The sequence below is a fragment of the Convolutriloba macropyga genome, chromosome 1 (assembly GCF_964194025.1).
Source record: "Convolutriloba macropyga chromosome 1, txConMacr16.3, whole genome shotgun sequence".
NCBI classification, from domain to species: Eukaryota; Metazoa; Xenacoelomorpha; order Acoela; family Convolutidae; genus Convolutriloba; species Convolutriloba macropyga.
In genome coordinates, this window is record NC_134468.1 from 41,600,723 (window position 1) to 41,617,689 (window position 16,967).

Genomic DNA, 16,967 nt, shown 5'->3' on the forward strand with positions numbered 1-16,967 from the left:
GTTCATTTTTGTTCCAGACCATCTGATTTTTTTTTGTTTGAAATAAAGCAATTTCGCTTTGCTTCTTTATGTTCAGAGACTCCAAAATTCTAATAATCGTGCTCTGTAAAACCTTAACCGAAGAACATATACAGATACATAACCCTAGTCTATAAAACAGAACAAAAACGACAGAAATTTATACAAGAGCTTAGGAATTTTCGACTGCTTTATTATTATCACTTTTGTAGTAAGTTATTATCGTAAGTTTGGCTCAAACCGCAGAAAAATTTTTGTATTTTCAAGTTCTAACGTAACAAATGGTGATTTCTTCCGTGATTCTAAATGAACAACTAAATGAAGACTTTTGTCTTATAATTGTTCTTTTGAAACCGACCATACCGACGGCTGTAGTATTTTAAGTATTTTCATCAAGGGCTTTCCTTCTTCAGGCAGCACTTTTTGCTAGATTTCTATATGATTCAGTTTCCTTTCAGAATCCAAGATATAACAAAAAGTTTTCATTTTAAAAAAGCAACAAGACGGCTTGCGCAAGGCTGCGTAGCACATGATGTTCCATAATGCGTCTCAATTTTGTCAAAACTTTTTCACTGTTCTGAGAGGAAAAGCTAAACTTGATTGTAAGTTTTGCAAAACTCAATTTAAAGTAAAAGAATGCAACCCTCATTTTGGAAAATTTTCAACTGATTTGAAACCAAATGCAATGCCGATTATTTCGCAATATGAAATAGCTTTTCAAAAAATCAAATTTCAACAAATTTCAACAACAAATTTCAACAATTTCAGTCGCACAGAAAAATTATTGTAAACGGAATCGCAAAGTATATTGCATAAACAACTTACAGCAGTCAGTTTGCACACTACCAAAGGCAATGAAATAAGTTACTGTTGTTTCTAACCTGTTTTTTCTAATTAAAAAATGGGCTCACACAATCTCTTCCACGCAATGTGACTCAAGGTCCTGATAGGTTTCTCTCTCAAGATAATGTTACCGAATAATAAGAACTCATCAATAATTTGTACTGTAAAATTGTACCTATTTGACCAAGAATCTGTTCCAAGTTACTTTTAATTCAGATATTCCGTATTGGCACAATTTCCAGTTTTTTAATAACAAAATATAACAAAACCAATTTTTCTTTGTGATTAAAGTGATTATAGAAAGTACAACCAAAGATAAGTGCAGAACGTTGCAGTGTTGAAGAAAATAACTTTTTCTAAATTTCTCCTAGAGAAATTTTCTTCCTGTTCTTCACTTCAGAAGTTCCCATATCCATTCTTTTCTGCTATATATAGTTATTAAAAAACCGTCTCTTATTTAAGAACTTGCTTTTTACTAGTTTTTGCAGCAATTTACAAAGAAAAAATTTTCTACCTAACTAAAACACTTTAGGTTTTTTGAATCAAAAAAACATGCCGGAGTCCATGAATCGGTTCAAGTCTGATGTCATCGGTTCAAGTCTGAAGTGATAGAGGGTCTAAAAGAAAAACATTGTCTTTTTCTCCCCTCAAGTTGTTGGTTTTTCTGTAGTTACGTTCGTAGACGTCCGTTAAAGTCACATTTTGTCATTTTACTCTCATATTGAACATTAAAATTTGAGAAAAATGTTCAATGCAAAGTGTTCGTTTGCAGGCAAAATATGATTATGTTCTTTCCAAAAACAAATTATTGAGTTAATTTTTTTCTGAAATTTTTTTTGTTAGCAAAATTTAACATTAACTTCATAACGTTATTTCTAAAATTGCTTTGACAATATTTTGTTGCCGAATCAAGGCCAACGCAGAGCTAGTGACCTTAGTTAGAACAAAATGCAAACCAATTTTAATTTCTTATCATGCAATTGTTCTTCCTTTTGATCGTGCCGCAGGTATCCAATATTTGGTCATTCCAGGAAATCAGCAATTAATTTTCATTTTCGCGTGCAGTTCTCAACTTGCGGGTTTACGTTTAGCGTAAGTGCCGAAAAAGTTTAACAAAAGCAAGTTTTTTTCAAAATTTTTTATCTTAATTTAAATAGTTATTAGATAATGTTGCTCTTCTTTTTTCGAACGATCAATTAAACCAGCACATAGAATTCATAATTAGCACGCAAAATATTTTGCTCAAGAGGCCAGACAAACCATGAAGAATAAAAAAATTGAAATCCGTTTGGTCGTTTCTTCTTTCTAAAGTGAAAATGCTTTCTATAATTGTTAGGTGTATCATAGTTGGTCTTTTTAGCATGTTTTTTGAAATTTGACTACAAGGTAGTATACAAATAAAACGACTTCAAGATTTCAATGAGAAAGAAAAAACTTTTTTTTCGCATTTTCCTTTTTATAAATTTTTATAGTGTGAATAACTCTTCTAATTCCTTTTTTATACCTTTTACTGTTTTGATTAAATCAGAAAATTGAATTTCTAAAAACTAAAAATAAAAAATTGGTACCAAGAAGCGAAACAGCACCTGAAATTAAATAGAAATCCTTTTTTCAGTATTTTTTTCTTTTCACTACTTGTTTTTGTTTTAAAAAATTTACTTTGTTTTGTTTTCAAACTATTTTCTGTAATCCAATATAACTATATTTATGTACTTCAATAGGATTTCATAACATTTGTATTTTTAATATTATTTATTATCCTCGCCCTTCAACCCTCCAAAACTAAAACTTTTGAACAGCTCCCCTTTTCCAACCTGCCATAAAAATCTATAGTTCTTTATAAAAATCGAAAGTAGACTCTAAGGGCTACAAAATGATTTTCGTTTTTTTTTCTATGCAACGTGAAAATTTGACTGAAGAAAAAAAAGTTGGTCTCTGATGTATTCCCCCATTTTGAAAAACGTCCGAACAATAAGAATTGACTGAAATTATTGTAGGTTTGATTGTAATTTTCAAGGGACAAAGTTGTTGCTATTTTAAAATATTTTGTTTCACTCGGTGTCTTTTAATCCCAAATTTTTCCTCAACCACTGTTTGGCTTTGAGGAGTGGCTCCTGAAATGGTTTAATCAGAATAACCAGCAGGATTGTGTTCACAAATCCGAAACTCATTTTGACTGATCGAAGAACGCCCTCAATTGTTGCTTGCAGCAGAATGTTGTTTAGTCGTTGCAATGCCTCATCCACGGTATCCTTTAAACAAAATAGAAGATGCACTGGGGAAAGTGATGATCAATGCGCAGTAAACAGAAAGCCTGTTCGCGAACGCTGAACAGGGAAAATTCAGCAATTTAGGAGAGTTTGCGCTGCTGTACAGAACAAAATTTGGCTGCAGTGAACAAAATCATAAACTATTTTTTTTGTCAAAAAAAGTTTTCTGCTTTAACAATTCTAGGGGTCAGAATAAAATCGTGCTGAATGGACTACATAGGTTGCTAAGATCCGGGAGGTAACAAAATTCACGGGTAAAATGATGCAAAGAAATTTATGGTAATGTGCTTTTGCACAAAAAAATGTTCCAGTCCGTCAAATAATATTCAACGTATGAAAATTGCAACATACGAAAACATACAGTATAAATAAGTATTCATACTGTATGTCATCGTCAGTTAAGCATTTCAACATTACTGAGCCTCCTACAATATAAAAAATCGGACCAGTAACTGTATACCAGCTTTAGGATCTTTTTTCTGGAAATCAGGAATATACTGTCCGTTCAGTTTTCTGAACGAAAATCTACTTCAAGTTTCCTCTTGAGAAATAGGTGACAGTTGAACAAATTCTTTTGGATTTGTGTCCAAACTTTGTGTCCAAACACAAACTCATTTGGAATTGTGTCCAAACTTGTTGTCCAAACACAAATTCTTGTGGATTTGTAACCAAACTTTGCGTCCAAACACAAATTCTTTTTGATTTGTGTCCCAACTGTGCGTCCAAACACAAACCATTTTGAATTTGTTTCCCAACTTTGTGTCTAAACACATATTCTTTTGGATCTGTGTCCAAAATTTGTGTTCAACCACAAAATTTTTTTGGATTTGTGTCCCTTTTTTGTGTCCAAACACAAATTCTTTTGGATTTGTGTCCAAAGTTTGTGTCAAAACCCAAAATGTTTTGGATTGCTGTCCAAAATTTGTTTCCAAACAGAAACGTTTATGGATTTGTGTCTAAGCCTTGTGTTCCAACACAAATTAGTTTGGATTGGTGTCCAAACTTTGCGTCCAAACAGAAACTCTTTTGGGATTTGTGTCCAAACTTTATGTTCAAACACAAACGCTTTTGGATTTCTGTCCAAACTTTGTATCCAAACACAATTTATTTTGGATTGGTGTCCAAACTTTGTGTCCAAACAAGAACACTTTTGGATTTATGTCCCAACTTTTTGGCCCAACACAAACTTTTTTTGGATTTATGTCCAAACTTGTTCTCCAAACACAAATTCTTGTGGATTTTTAACCAAACTTTGCGTCCAAACACAAACTCTTTTGGATATGTGTCCAAACTTTGTGTCCAACCACAAAGTTTTTTTGGATTTTTGTTCTCTTTTGAGTCCAAACTCAAATTCTTTTGAATTTGTGTACAAACATTGTTTACAAACACAAATTAGTTTGGATTGATGTCCAAACTTTGTGTCCAAACAGAAACACTTTTGGATTTATGTCCCAACTTTTTGGCCCAACAAAAACTCTTTTGGATTTGTGTCTCAACTGTGCGTCCAAACACAAACCTATTTGGATTTGTGTCCCAACTTTGTGTCTAAACACAAATTCTTTTGGATCTGTGTCCAAACTTTGTGTTCAACCATAATTTTTTTTTGGATTTGTGTCCCCATTTTGTGTCCAAACGCAAATTGTTTTTGATTGTGTCCAAAATTTGTGTGCAAACAGAAACGTTTATGGATTTGTGTCCAAGCCTTGTGTCTCAACACAAATTAGTTTGGATTGGTGTCCAAAGTTTGCGTCCAAACAGAAACTCTTTTGGGATTTGTGTCCAAACTTTGTGTTCAAACACAAACGTTTTTGGTTTTTTGTCCAAACTTTGTGTCCAAACAGAAATTAGTTTGGATTGTTGTCCAAACTTTGTGTCCAAACAAGAACACTTTTGGATTTGTGTCCCAACTTTTTGGCCCAACACAAACTCTTTTAGATTTATGTCCAAACTTGTTCTCCAAACACAAATTCTTTTGAATTTGTGTACAAACATTGTTTACAAACACAAATTAGTTTGGATTGATGTCCAAACTTTGTGTCCAAACAGAAACACTTTTGGATTTATGTCCCAACTTTTTGGCCCAAAACAAACTATTTTGGTTTTGTGTCCCAACTTTGTGTCCAAACAGAAACTCTTTTTAGTTTTGTGTTCAAACTTTTTGTCCAAACAGAAACTTTTTTGGATTTGTGTCCCAACTTTTTGACCAATTACAAAAGTTTTTGGATTTTTATTCAAACTTTGTGTCCAAAAACAAATTTTTTTGGATTTGTGTCCAAACTTCGTCCCAACCAATGTTAAGATTGGAAACACGCTAAACTGTGGTATATTACTTAAAAAAATAAAATTTTTGTAGAGTTAAAGGTAAGTTGCATGATATGTTTAATGAAGAAAAGAAAAAGTAAGATTTTCTCAAGGAATAGCCTTTTTTTGGTCTTTTTCTTCCATAACGATAATTTACTCAAAGTTTGGATTTTTATTCAAACTTTGTGTCCAAAAACAAATTTTTTGGGATTTGTGTCCAAACTTCTTCCCAACCAATGTTAAGATTGGAAACACGCTAAACTGTGGTATTTTACTTAAAAAAATAAAATTTTTGTAGAGTTAAAGGTAAGTTGCATGATATGTTTAATGAAGAAAAGAAAAAGTAAGATTTTTTTCAAGGAACAGCCTTTTTTTGGTCTTTTTCTTCCATAACGATAATTTACTTTGAACGTTTCTAAGAATTGTGCTGAATTTAGAGGGCTTTTTTATTTTAAACAATAGACAGTAAAGTCCTGGAAGAAAATGAAAAACCCTTAGAAAAATCAAAACCAGAGAATTATGTTGAAAAAGTCAGATTTGAAATAGATATCATTTTGTGAGAACGAACAAAAGTTTTCAATTTAATTTCCAACATCAATCTCCGTGGTCTACTCGGTAGGTTGCTTTTTTCAGATCGTTTTTCCAAAACAATATTTTGAAACAACTGCGTAGAAATTTGAGAGAGACGAATAAAATCTTTGAGAAAGAAGAACGATGACATTAAAAAAAGAGTATTGAAAAAAGATCTTGTGCTTTAACTTTTTTAGACAAAACAAATGCAGAGAAATGCATGGATTACTAATCTTAAATTGCAACAGTTCTGTCAAAAATTTAAGGAAAAACTAAGATTTAAAGTTTCTGTCAGAGTTTTTTCATTAGTGCAAAGTGGTTGTCCTTTTGCGAGATCGAAGAGGCATACCGAGCTGACCTTGTCCTAACAAATTTGGTAAATATCATATTTTCCAAATGCAAATGTTTTCCCACTCTCTTGAAAAACAACCTGCAAAAGTTCGTTTCCGAATCAATCAACATTTGTTCGGTTCTCAAAAATATTTCAGAAGCAGACATCGTAAAAGTAAAGCATTTTTGAAAATCCGAGGAAACTGAGCTTCTTATATAAGAAATCGTTTTCAATGTTTCCAAAAAAGCAATGATTTCCAAACTAATTTTTCAGTTGTTGTCAATCAAAGCTGCATTAATACACCTGTTTAGTAACTGCCAGTGGACGCAGAATTTTCATTAACAAGGATAATGATATACGAATTAAAGGTTCATTTGGTTCAATTTTGTGTTTAATTGAAACAGATTACACAAATTATGCTCCAGAAATATAATTATGTAAATTGAACTTGTCCTCAAAATCGCAAAAGAACGTTTTTGAAGTGGTATTGAAATTATACTTGAGTGTACATTCTTTGAAAGATAAATCTAGTCGCAGACATGAAATTGTAAGGAAGTTATTACAAATGTTTTTGGCTTTTTTCTGAGGCCCATCTCTGTTATGTATCAGCCTGCCTTTAAAATGTAAATGAACCCTTCTTGTTTTGAAGTCACGTTATATCATCCTTTTGTTATATAAAATTAATAGCATATCTCATCCGCATATACGCAAAAATTATATGTCGACTTTATTCAGGCATATACTGACATCAGAAGTTTTGAAAAGCCAAGCCTTAATTTTTTGGGAGTCCCGTCGAAGATCAACTAATTGTTTCTATTATTTAAATTAAGTGTATTTATTTTCAAAGGAAATTTTTATGGTATTAAAAGACTACCTACAACATGCTTGATCTACAACAATTGAACTGTGCACTGTAAACACGATTTTCTTTACGAACGAAAAAAAAAACAAATTAAACTTATTAACTTTAATAGGGATTTCATTCTCGTTTCCTTTGCTTTTAGACTGCTTTTCTTTTTACTGTTTTCCTACTAACTGCAAGGCTGTGAAGTATTTTACCTTCAAGGACAGAGGAACGAAGACAAACCAACCTAAATTTGATACCAAGCGCAGAGCATGCAAGAAAATCTCAGCTTATAATATCACTTTGGGGGCCAGAAAAATGAGACGAAGGCATGAAAATTGTCAAAAAGAGCAAAAAAGTTGGTATGAGATTTTTTTTGAAAAATATAAAAATCTCACGAAAAAAATATAAAGAAAGCAGGCGCAAGACTCCTTTGCCCGCATCGATGAAATTTCCATTAAATAATTCTCAAAAAAGGACTTAGCAAGAAATGCAGCAAAAAAAGAGTTTGAAGAAGAACGCCCAACGTGACCGATCAAATTGGTTTATAAATATGCTGACGAAGACCTTCGTTTTTTCTTACCGGAGTGTTGTTTTCAGGTGATGTGACTAGACTGCACATCCCCAGCAATTAAATTGTGCAAATTATTTGAAGAAACTAAAAAGGATTTTTTGGTAACACAAAAATTCTTCAAAAGTCCTCATTGTCCAAGAAGATAATACTCCCATGCATAATTCAAAGATTGTCATTAATTTCTGGGAGGTATTGAAATAGATGACAATTTCTCCGGATTTGAAACCGGTTTGTATTTTCTGGACAAATTTGAAGCAGCGATTAAAAAATAAAAAGATAAAACAGAGTTTAAAAAAAACGAGAAAAAAAATGAGAAAATCTGAAATTTGAAATGAAATTAAGGAAATGAATTTGATCGAAACGCGGATGACAGGTAAACAAACCGTTGGCTGGGCTTCAAAAAGAGCTAAATTAAGGTAATTCTTACGAGAAAACGGATTTGAACTAAAAATGCTGTTTTGTTTAATCTATTTGACGCTTTCAAGAAAATCTTCAGGTGTAAGCAGAAATTTGGTGCCATAATGCATAGCGATTGCAATAACTGACACATCAAAAGTCAGGCTGACGCTTATATTGCATTCGCCAATTCGCCAAATCGGGATGGTTGGAACAGAAACAAATGAGTATTTGAAAGACACTGAGAGGAAGAAATTGTTCTAAAGAGGATTAGCTTGGCAAGGAAAAGACAAATTTATATCAAAATATTTACCGCATAATCATCAGGAGGCTCCGAAGTTGACGCAGACTGAAATGCATTTCCAAATGTCTCATGAGAAAGTATAATGTGTGATAGCAAAAACATAATTTTTAGATCAGCTAAGATTCCGCAGAAAACTTAGCTGTTCTTGTAAATCAATAGCTATATAGTAAAAGGCTATCTACGTGAACTTCGCTCTCACGAACAGCTTATCACGACAGGAAGGCTACCTGTTAATATCTCAAAAGATTCTTGTAAGCAATTGGGATGTTATATTGCAAGCTCTTTCCGGTCAAGGTCCGAGTTTAATTGTCACATTTTCATTTAATGGAGTTATCTATCCTTCCGTTTTGTGGTACTCAGATCCTTCACGTGTTCTAGCTTAAGTACTAGGTCAAGAGATTGTTAACGCACAACTTTAATTCACTTCTGTTGTAGGCAGACTGCACTTGATCTTTTCACTGTCAGTCTATTAGTGCGTAAGTACCTGTTACTTTTTAGAGGTTGAACAATCGCACGGCGATTGCAGAGGTAACAAATGAGATAAAATACATACTGCATATGACTGTGTTAATTCACTGCATCAAAGACTAAGTTGTTTTATGGTTAAATGGTAACCCATGTACCACATTTCCCCTCGGGGAGGAAACAAAGTTTATAAATTTGTTTTCAAAACTCATGTGGATCTAACTCTCTTTCTTCGTTGTCTTCATCGACAGTTGTTGTCTTAGGTGACTGTTGTGCGGTCGCTTGTTGTGGAAAAGCGGTATCGTCGTAGTCCTCGTGTGGTGGTGGTAGGGTCTTTGCTTGTAGTTCATCCTCTTTTTGTGCCTGGGATTCGTCCTGCCCTTCCGTTTGTTGTGCCTGGGATTGTTGGTTATCGTCCAGCGCTGTAGTAGTTGCTTGGTAAATAGCGATTCCTGTGAAGCGCTTTCTTGGGGGGCTATTTTCAGAGTCTTCAGTGTCCTCGTCGGTTATCAGGGTTTCGCTTTGGCCATATTTTTCAGGCTTCTTTGTTGGCCTGTTGCTCCTCCTTGGGTTCTTGTGTGCTGCAATTGCTTGTATCGACGGATCCTCTTGATGATTGTAGTCAGAGTCCTCATTGTTGCTGTGTTTCCGTTGTCGGGCTGGTTCCAGTTCGAGGTCTTCGTCTTCGAATGGGGAGTCGGGTGGGGTTGTTGTCTTTTGGTTCTTTGCTGCTGTTGTCCCCTTTCTTGGTGACTGGACGAATTTTCGTTTTGGAGGGACCTTCGTGCGGTTCACTTTTAGGAGATTAGATAGGTTTGGATTCGTGGGTGAATCGCTTGGTCTTTTTCTGATGGATTTTTCTCCCTTTAGCTTCGCGCTCTGTTCCTTATGATGTGCGTTCATGTGTCGTTGGATCTTGCCATGGTGGTTTATGACAGTTTTTCTAGCGGCAAATTGAATCAGTGGTATTCTCGGCTGTGATGGAGTCCCGAATCGTGCTAATTCTGATTTGTGAAGTACCGTGTCATCTTGGCCGGGGTACTTGATTGTCATTGTGGAGTCGGAGGTTTTTATCAGTGCCGCTCCTTCGGGGATGGCTTCATATAGTCCCCGTAACTGATTCTTACTTCGAGTGGTGGAGAGGGCCTTTCTTGCGAATTTTAGTTCTTTGCTGTTTTCGGCCAGTGGTTGTAGGGGGCTGTATGTAGACAGTCGAAAAGTGCGCGGGATTTCACCTTTGTCGTTGAGTGCTTTTGATAGCATTCGCTGCTTGGATGCCTTCACTTCCTCATCACTGTCCAACGTCTCTTGAATCCATCAGAGATCAATTCGTCATTGCCCATGATGTTGTCATCTAAATAATCAGACTTAATGTTTGGCCATTTTAGGTTTCGGCTATCCGCCTGAGAGTTTATGTTAGCTATTGTTGTGTTTACGGGTCGGCCGAAGTGCGCTTGTTAGTTGCTTTTTTCCGGCATATTCTTAGTTCCTGTGCGATTTGTCTAAGTGACTGTTTTATGTTGAAAGGACATTGAGTTGTATCTAGTTTGATGCAACCTAATCGACGTTTTACTGTTTGTATCAGCCTTTCCACAAGTCCTAAAGATCTATGGTCGTTCGCTGGTGCGAATATTATTTTGATATTATTCTTATTACAGAATTCTTTCATTACGTTTCCTGTTTGGCATCTAGCCTGGTCCTTTCGTAGGTATCTGGGTACCCCATGAATAGCAATGTATTTAGTTAGGAAATGTTCTATGTTTGGGGCATTCGCATTGTTGTATAGTTTAAGTGTAGGAAACTTAGAAAATCTATCGATGCATTCAAGGAAGTAAACTTCTCTTCCTTGGCTATCTATTATTGGGCCGCCAAAGTCTATCTGTATTTCTTCATTCGCTTCAACGCATGGTTTTTGGTATTATGCTTTTAAGGTTCTTACCAATTTCGGTGCACGGGCGGCACGTTTTTGACTTGTTGATGAGATCTCTATTTATGAACGGCCACCATAGTCTGGTTGCTAATTCGGTCATTCCCCACGCGCCCGGATGCGTTGCGTGCAGTACCTCTATTACCGCGTCTTTCATTGCGTTGGGGATTGTTAGCCGATTGTCCAGGAGGATGCACCCGTCGTTCACACTTAGTTGTTTCCAGTGTGTGTGTGGATTTGTCTGCTTACGGCCTTGCATCTCAGTTCGTCCCCTTGTATTATACAATCTCTTATTTCGCGTAGAACTGAATCTCTGTTTGTCATAGCCGCGATTAGTGTTGAACTGAAGACGTCGCGTATTGCTTTGTCGAGTTGGGTGTCTGCTTTTGCGGGGCGGGCGTCTTTCTCTGGGCTGAGGTAGGTGGAAAATGATATCGGGTTCTTTGCGGGTGATGTAGGTGGCGTTTGTTGGCTTGAGGGTTGTTGATTACTCATTTCAAAATTATGTTTGGAATTTAACAATGACTGTTCTGTAGCAGAGTTATTTGGCAAATGCGCTTTTGCAATGGTTTGCTCTTCGACTTTTGTTAAATTTGCTGCGTCTATTGTCTCGTGGTTTTCCGTATTTGGTAATTCTTGTTTTCTACGTAGGCTGTAATTGTGCAATTTTTGCACCGCTTGTGGTTTTGTCTTGTGACTTTGTGCTCTAGGCACTTTGATTTTGGAATTGCCCTGCGATTGCAAGGGTAATTTTTGCGGGCGGCCTCTTGGTCGTTTGATTTCCGGCTTTTTGGTTAGTGCTTTGGAATAGTCGAGCGATTCCAAATTGTCTAGTTTTCGTGGTCTTCCCCATTGCTTAATTGCATTAATGGTCTGTATGATTGCGTCTATTTGTGCGATCACAAAGTCTTCATCATAGCAACTTATTGGCTTTGCCTTGTTATGGGGGTTCCTCGATATATAATCTGTTAATCCCATCTTTGATCCTGGTATATGTTCGATTTGAAAGTGGAAGGGGATTAATCTATCGCACCAACGTGTTAATCTACTTTGATGTGCTTTTGTAGATTTGTCTTTTAATATGGATAGTAGAGCTTTATGATCTGTTTGTACGGTAAAGTATTGACCGTAAAGATAGTGCTTAAAATGTTCGAGTGCCCAGACTACCCCTAAAAGTTCTAATTCGTTTATACTATATTTTTCTTCGGCATTATTTAGGAAGCGTGAGGCGTACGCAATTGTCTCCCACCCTTTGTTCGATTCCTGTTCTAAGACGGCTCCGAGTCCGGATCTTGATGCGTCCGTTCTGACTCTTGTTTTTCTTGTGGAATCGTAGTGCGTATTTTCTGTTATGTTTTTTTGTGGAGTTTTATGTGTTCGAATGCTAATTGATGTTTTGGTTCCCAGTGGTATTTATTGTCTTTTTTCAGGAGGTCTCTAAAAACTCTGCAATGGGTGGCTAGATTAGGGACGAATTTCGTTAAATGGTGTACGCTTCCGAGGAATGATTTTAATTGTTTGCTTGTGTTCGGGGCTTTTAGGTTTTGGATGGCCTCTATTTTGCTAATGAGTGGCTTTATACCGTTTTGATTAATTTCGAATCCTAGCCATTCGATTTCGTTTTTAGCGAAATGGCATTTTTCTAAGTTTATTCTTAGGTTTTCTTTGTCTAGTTTTTGTAAGCATTTGAAAACTTTTTCTTTGTGGTTTTTTATTCCTTCGCCGGAGACTATGATTATGTCATCTAAGAAAGTATATGTGTCTGTGAGGCCTTTTAGTGTATTGTCTATTGCTTTTTGGAAATGTGCCGGCATGTCTGTTAGGCCGTAAAAACCTGTAATAAATCGGTACGTTCCGGTGGCTTGGCCGCCTACTATATTGAAATTGCATTGTTTTGCTGTTGCTTCATCTAGCGGTAGTTGACTGTACGCGTAGCGTAAATCGATTGTTGAGAAAAGTACTTCGCCTTCGTGCGACAATTCCGAGATGGATTGGGCGATGTTGTCCATCAGGCAATCAATATTTGTGTTTTTGTGAATTGCCTTGTTTATTATTTTGGAGTTCATGGCTAGTTTTATTGTTTTGTCTCTTTTGACGGTAATTACTATTGGGGATATGAAGTTTTTGTCGCTACATTTGTCCAGTTTTATTATTTTTCCGTTGTCTTGTAATTTTTTGATTTCTTCTTCGACTTGTTTTTGTAGGTGAATTGGTACTCTTCGGCTTCGTTGGTGTACCGGTGTAAAGTTTGTTTTAAATTTGGATTTGACTGTGTGATTGACTGATCGTCCTATTCGTTTTATTAGACCGCGGAATTGTTTTGCTATTTCTTGTTTTAGGCTTTGGTTATTTTGGTTTTCTATCTTTGCGACGTTCTTACCTTCTGCAGTTGGAGATGTTTGTTGGTTGACTTGTATCCCTAGTCCTTGGAAGAGGTCTCGACCGAGCAGTGCTCTATGGTTGTTGGGTACCACGATAAGGTCGGCTCTTCCAGCGTTCCATTCATTGCATTCGACGTCGCAGTATAGGGTGCCTCTCTTCTTGATTGGAGTGTTAGTGAAGCTTCTCAGGTTAACTGGATTCGTCTTACGACTCCACCAACTGTTTTTGTCCCGCACCTCTATCTCGCGGGACATCCTCTCCGTGATTAAGCTGTGTGAGCTACCCGAGTCTACCATAACCCAGTATTTCGTATTGCCGAATTTCACATTGAGTTTGGTTGGGGTTGCTGATCCGTCTGTCGGGGAAACGAGGTTCACACTGTAGTCTTCCTCGGAGTCGTGTGTTATGCTTTCTATTTCGTCATTTAGGGAGACCATGTTTATGTTGTCCTCGTATGGTGGCTCGTCGCGTTCTTCTTTTTCGTTGATATTCCTGTTGTTATTACGTGTCAAATTTGATCGGCATACATTGGCTAGGTGGTTGGGCTTATTGCATCTTCGGCATATTTGTCCGTATGCTTGACATTTGGCTCTATGATCTTGTGTCCAGGGTTGTCCACAGTTTCTGCAGTTGTGTTGTACATGTTGTCTGATTGACTGGTTGTTGTTGCCTCTGGGCTGTGTGAATGTGCCTCTGGGCTGAATGTAATTGCCTCTGAAGTTTCCACGGTATCTTGAGCTTGAGACTGCTAATACGGGCTCCGATCGTCCTACAATGGATACCATGGATGGGTCCGACGTGTGTTTTGCCTGTATGGCTAACTGGCTTCTTGCGCCTAATTCAATACTAATGGCTAATTCCAGTGCCTTCTCTGGGTCGAGTGTTACCTTCAGGAGTTCTTTTTGTATTTCCGGGTCGGTCATATTGGCTGTGAAGATGTCTCTTAACAGGTCGTCTTCCAATGCTCCAAGTTGACAAAATGCTGCCAGGGACCTTAGGGCAGAGTGGAATTGCTCCATGGTTTCTCCTTTTTGCTGACGTCTGGTTAGCAGTAGATATCGGTCAAACGTCACATTTCGTGGCCGTATAAATGTCAACTCCAATTCTTCCCACAGTTGTAGTGTCGTGATGTTCTCGACGTTTGTGTGGGGGTACTTTCGGGTGTGCATCCGGCGTCCCTCAATTCCAATGGTTAGATAGACCATTGATTTTGCCTTTCTGTCGGCGACATCCCATGGTTTGTCTCCGCACAACACCCCTATCCTATCAATTAGGTTACACTCGTTCTTCCATTTGGCTACTGCCTGACTGTATCTTGTGAGTCTTTCCCTTTCCATTGTCTGTGTCGGGTTGTTAACCGGTTGTTCTTCCACTGGTTCCGGGGGGTAGATGATTGTTGTCGGTTTCTCTCTTAGGAGTTCGTCGAGTTCTATATTTGTCTTTGCGACGGGGGCCATTTTGAGTTGACTTCTCCACTTCTCCCATGGAATGGGGGGGTTGGAGCTGGGTCGATCCCAAAACGGTTCCAATCCTAATATAGTTCTTCCTTTTTCCGTTGACTGCGCCATATGGTACTCAGATCCTTCACGTGCTCTAGCTTAAGTACTAGGTCAAGAGATTGTTAACGCACAACTTTAATTCACTTCTGTTGTAGGCAGACTGCACTTGATCTTTTCACTGTCAGTCTATTAGTGCGTAAGTACCTGTTACTTTTTAGAGGCTGAACAATCGCACGGCGATTGCAGAGGTAACAAATGAGATAAAATACATACTGCATATGACTGTATTAATTCACTGCATCAAAGACTAAGTTGTTTTATGGTTAAATGGTAACCCATGTACCACACGTTTATTGGATGTACTTTGCTTAATGTTTGTGAAACTGTAGCTGTTTCGTTCACAAATAATAATCCAATTGACAACATTCCTAGCAATATGAATAAAAACCCAGGATGAGGTCCTCGACCCAAGACAGGTATGTGAAAGACGTATATGGGTCGGGCTCATACTCAAATTTCGTCTGTTTGATCTTGCCTATACACATAGAGCGGCCTGCTTGGCCTGGTCCATATCCATTCTTCGGTCTGTTCGGTCTGACACATACCCATTTTTTTTGGTATGGCTAGGAAAGCAAACTGTTCAAAAATTTAACTTCTTTGACGAGGCAACATCTTTGAAGAGAGTTGGCTCTAATGAACGTTCAAGTAAAATATTTGGACCTATCAAAGCCCAGAAGTCCAGTTCAGTATAGTAGCTGGTCCTCTGCGAAAAAAAGTGAGTCCTGAAATTACCTATTTTGTAAGCAACAGCTCAGCATTAGCAACTAGCAACATTAAGTAAGATGAATAAATTAACAGTAAAATTCGGCGACTGAAAAATTTGTTGTTCTTGGACTTGAAGACTTTTGTTAAAGACTCGCAGACTAGTTTAAGCTGACTTTGGGAACAAGAATTTGAAGTTCATAGATCATAGTTCCCTTAATGAGATTCTACATGAAAGGCGTGCCCTGGTTTGCTTCGTTCTGTTCAATCTGACTTTGGGTATGCGTCTGTTCGGTCTGGCCAAGAGTAACCAAAGTCTGTTGAGTCTGGACCGGTGTACCTCTTGCGTCTCTTTGTCTGTCCCAGGGTCTGGCTTGTTTGGTCTGGCCCAAGGTCTGAATTGGGTCTGTTTGAATGGTCAATTGTTTGAGTCTACTTGTATGGCTCAGGGTCTGGCTTGTCTCTGTTTGGTCTGTTCCAGGATTTGATTTGGTAGGTTTGGTCTGGGCCAGGTTCCGTGTCTGTTTGGTCTGTCGCAGGGTCCAAATTGGATGTGCTCGGTCTGGGACATAGTCTGGGCCTGTTTGCTTTGACCCAGGTCTGGCTCTTTGGTCTGAAATTGTTCGAGAGTGTCTCTTGTTGTTGTTGTTTTTGATTTTGAGCTCAGCTCAGCTCAAGTTCACGAAATCTATTTCAGATCGCAATATTGGAAACGTTCTAATGCAACAAGATCACAGCAAGCCAAGTAGGCACTTGACAATCCGTATGTCAAAACTAGCGTTAGGGTTGATCTGAACAGCCCGAAATTCACATCAGCTTCGGTTCTTGGAGATCTATTCTTCCTTAGTGAATAAAAAACTTGTTGATTTTAGCAATTCTTGAGTGAACACAATTATTCCAACTCAACTTAAGCTCTACAGTCACACCAATGTCTTTGACAAAATCTGTAGTCTCCCGTGTCTGTACCGCGAAATAGTACTATGAGTTTTTTCCACGGAAAACAAATTTGGTGCATTTCTTTATGGCTAGCTGCATCGTTTTTCCTTCACTCAGTTTTCCAATGTTTTCAAATCACGCTCAAGACTGGCAGAGTCCGTATTAAGCAGAGGAGTTCTGCAATGGTCTGCATACATGAAGGGTTCAGCGATTTTCAACCGTCCTGTCGAACCCTTTATAAAGATCGGAAATAGTAGAATGCCACGAGGCAACCCTTTTGGAACACCATTGGATATCTCAAGGGCCGCCAACGACGTGTTGACTACGTTCACAGATTGCTTGCGATCAGTCAGAGAGTCCTTGAGAATTTCGAACAAGAATCCGCACACGGCAATCTTTTCAACTTTCTGCAGAAACTTTCTATGCAGAAATTTGTCAAAACTTTGACAAAGTCAGTATAGAACACCCTAACTTCATGTGTGAAATTATTGTCGAGAGCGTGGTGAATTTTCCTCCCAAAAGACACTAAGCTGGTAGCCACTGAT